Genomic DNA, 4,466 nt, shown 5'->3' with positions numbered 1-4,466 from the left:
TGTTTGTTTGTTTTTGGTTTGGTTTTTTATAGGCTACTTGCTTTGTGTAATGAGGGGACTGGAGGTGGGCCTGAGAGGCATTAAGGAGTTACTGAGCTGAAAGATAAGGTTTACCAGAGAGTTGATCTGGGTGCAGAGGAAGGAAGGACTTTCTAGTCAGATGTGAGGGGATGATGCCTAAATAAGCCCAGCTGTTGTTCTTCTAGCAGCTTTCCTCTCTGTATGCTGTGGGCGGCCCGCCTGCCCGTGTAGTCAGCATGCATTCTTCCTCCCTTAGAGAGAAATGTATACCCAACCCAGTGAAGAAAGCAGGGAAGTACTTCATTCTTAAAGAGCTTTTGAGAGAAAGACACCATCTAAGACTTTCTCTTTCTCTCCTACTTTTCCTCTTCCTTCCTTTTCTCCCTTTTCCTTCTTCTTTTAAAGGTTCATCTTCTTGTTCAGTTTCCAGAAATAGAAGACATTAAGCAAAAAGGTTATTCTGAGTAAAGGGGATGCTGGGTGTGCCTTGGTGAGGAGGGAAATAGCCAACAGGTCCTACCGAAGCCAGGGCTACACTTCTGCTGTGCACACTGTTTAAGGAGTTGACCACAGACTCATTTCCAACACAGCAAAAGAAGAACCCGCCCTTCACCATCAAGTATATACTGAGTTTATTTCCTTGATTTTAATTTGTTTGAAGTATTTCCTACTTTTTCACCTCATAGTATGTAACAAGTATTCTAGGCAAAACATGTGCTCTCAATTCCTAAGCCACGAGAGAAATTCTTGTTTTTTAGAAGTCTCTCCCTGGGAAGGATGCTGCATGCTGGCCTCCTTAAGACTAGCAAGGCCACACCATGTTGGCCAGTGTGGTGGACTTGAAACGGGTTCTTGCGATTCCAACTTTGTCTGTCTTTCATACCGCAGTCCTCTTTATGTGTAGTTTTGGGAAATGTCTTTCTTATTTATTTCCAGAGACTGACTTTTCTTGGATGTGTCAGAAACATATGTAAAAAGCAGGTTAAAGAAAACCTTAGCCATGTCGGATTTATCACTGCCAGCTTCATCTTCCTGGAGAGAATCGGGTCTGGACTAAACTTCAAGGGACATTTTTTATCTTACCCCACTGAGTCCTGTCTGAAACTTGTGCCACTTTAAAGCCAGTCAACTCTAGGCTGTAGGGGAACCCTGAAGGGTGCCATGGTCATTTGCCAAGAGTCTGAGTCACAGCACCCATCACAGGTGGCTCGCAACCATCTGCAACTGCAGCTGTAGGGGATTCAACAAGTCTGGCCTCTGGGAGTGCCAGTGCTCATGTGTTCATATACAGACACAGACAGACAGGCAAGCAGCCATGCCTGCATACATGCACACAAGCATTTGAACTTGTGTGCACATGCACATGTTTACACACACACACACATACACACACACACACACACACACACACAAGATCAGTCAACATTCCACTAGACAGCACTATCTAAACTCAATGAAAAAATAGAAACAAACAAACAAAGAAAGACAGAGGACATGCAGATGGAGGGGGTGCTTCCTTTGGGATGATGTCTGAACACATGAGCATGCATCCAAAACTTCAGAGTGGTATATGTGAGTCCGACAGCTTCTTCTAGAACATCTTCACACATACAGTTTTTGCACTGTGTGTTCTATAGGCAGTGCACTAGTAAAGGTACAAGTGCTGGACCAAAGGCATATATAGGTCTTAGAATTTTGATTTTTCCATCAGATTACCTTCCTAGAAATTGCTTGTACATATTTCAGAATGCATAAACACCATGGGTCTCCATGAGTCACAACAGAACATCAGACACTACTCACAACCTCCCTTGGCACTTACTGCCCAGGTAGGTACTTTCTGTCCCTAATGTACATATTGACATGGTTGGAACCATGGGACTTCACTACATTAGGAGGAGGCTGTGCTCTATAATAAGCACAGACTCCAAGTCTGCGAAGGCTCCCAGCTCCTCAGACACTAAAGACTTTCCAGCTAGGAGTCTCCTTGACTTTATCATCCCATGTCCAGCCTTTTTTTTCTATCTTACTCTCAAAGTGCATGGCCATGTTCTTCACTTCCCCAGCCAAGAGGTCTCTGTCACTTTACTTTGCCTACAGTTTAAGCTCTGTGTGCTGTCTACTGCCAGTTCAGTGCCTGTTTCAAGAGCCATCTGAGATCCATTTTAGGTGTGTGGGTCTGACACTGTTGTGCGTGTACTCAAGGTGCTTGGCTTCAAAACTCTCATTTCTTATTCCTACACAACACAACTAGGCATCAACTTTCTTTGAAAAGGATGAAACGCACCTTCCTTACTAGGGCTTGAAAGTGCCTGTGTGATCCGACCTTTCTTTGCTCCTCCTCCACTTCACAAGTGTCACCTTTGTCCATTCCGTTTAGTCCACTGAGTTCTCCTAAGTGCTCCCCAAACACTCATTGTGTCTCATTGTGGGGGGCACCTCCTCATACTTTACACCACAAGCTTTCTTTTCTTATTTAAAGGTCATTTTAACTTTCGTAAGGAGTTTTCTCTTAGATGACTAGTTAAGCTAACGGAGCCATCCAATCGTGCTCTGAGTAAACCCATTGCATTGCTTACTGCACTGATTATTGTTGTTTTTTTAAAATAATTTGTTTTAAATAGCGTGATGAAATGCATCCTTCTTGTCTAGAACAGCACTGGGTACATAGTCTTGCTCACTAGATAATGATTCCATGAACAAAATGGTTACAGTATATATTTCTTAACCAGAGGGTTTGTGCAGGTCTGCTGTGGGTCATCACAATTCTGAACACATTAGCTTGAATATGGTTGAATAGAGGGTGAAAGATCAATGTTGACAATCGTGGAGCCCTTCATAAGGTGTGCAACTATTTTGTATGACTCTAAGACGTAAGCTCAATCTCTGGAAACCATGTAAAGGTGACTCCTGACAGTTGTCCTCTGACCTCCACACCCATGGGTCCACATGTATTAAAGCATGTCATGCACACACATACAATAACAAATAAATATTTTAAAATCAAAACAAACATCTCAACCAAACCAAAGAGCATTTGGGGAATATTTCACATTCATACATGTATGATCATCATTTTTACAAACAAGCAGCCAAACATTCAGGATGTGTGAGACAGTTTATATTATACCACCTACTTTAATTTTATGAGCACTCCTGTGTATTGTTTATTTTTAACATTGATTTTAGTTTTGAGATAAATGAGTTTATTTTTGGTAAGTAACTCCTCCAGGCCAGGCAGTGGTGGCACATGCCTTTAATCCCAGCACTTGGGAAATAAAAGCAAGTGGGTGTCTGTGAGTTTGAAGCAGTCTGGTCTACAGAACAGGTTTCAGGACATCCAAGGCTACACAGAGAAACCCTGTTTTGAAATAAATCCAAAAACCAACCAACCAACCAACCAACCAACCAACCAATCCAACAACCAACCAACCAACCAACCAAAAAACCTCTTCCAACTATATGTGTGTGTGTGTGTGTGTGTGTGTGTGTATGTATGTATATATATATATATATATATATATATATATATATATATATATATGCATGCATGCATGCATACATACATGTATGCATACATATATGTATATGTAAGCACAACCTCCTGAGTCTATTTAGTGTTGTTCCATACATATATGTACTTAGGGTTGACCACAGGATTGGATAACCTTTCAGGGCACTTGTCCTTGACAACACTGATTCTCCGTCTCTCAGCAGCCACAAGTTGCCTAAAGATCTTCACCTAGAGGTGGGACCTTGTGAGACTGTAACCAAGGTTCAGTGATTAAGGGATGAATGAGCCCATCAGCCAGTGTAAGAAGTGAAGAGATCTGACTGCTCAGACCTTGCTTCCAGTGGATACACATAATCACATTGTCAATGTCTTTGGAAATATCAAAGATATAGTGTAGAATGTAACTTTGAGCAGACTGGTACAACGTTTATAATTTCCTTCTCAACGTGTTTTCTCTGTTCAGAGAAGACCGAACTTGTTTCTTCCCCGACTGTTGGGCTCAGTCATCACAGATAAGAAAGAAATAGGCTCAGCCTAGCTGCGGACCACGAGCTCATTCTCAGGTGGTCTGAATAGACCCCTCACGTGTTCTATCTCACAGATTAGGATTCTAAGAGTGGAACTTTCATTCATTTATTCATTACTTACCTACTTAATTCATTTCCATCACTAAAGCTGCCCCCTCTTGGTCCCCCCTTGCAGAGTTCCTCACCCCCCATTCCCTTCATCTCTGAGAGGACAGTATTCTCCTACCCTGGTCCATCAGTCTCTGGAAATTTAGGCACATCCTCTCCCTCTGAGGCCATGGGAGGACACGGCAGCCTTCTGCTACATATGTGCTGGAGGCCTCGAACCAGCCCATGTATGATCTTTGGTTGGTGGCTCAGTCTCTGGGAGTTCCCAGGGGTCCAAGTTAGTCAACATTGTTGGT

The sequence above is a fragment of the Grammomys surdaster genome, unplaced genomic scaffold, assembly GCF_004785775.1.
Source record: "Grammomys surdaster isolate TR1022 unplaced genomic scaffold, NIH_TR_1.0 126198, whole genome shotgun sequence".
NCBI classification, from domain to species: domain Eukaryota; kingdom Metazoa; phylum Chordata; class Mammalia; order Rodentia; family Muridae; genus Grammomys; species Grammomys surdaster.
Note: the sequence above shows the minus strand (reverse complement) of the source record.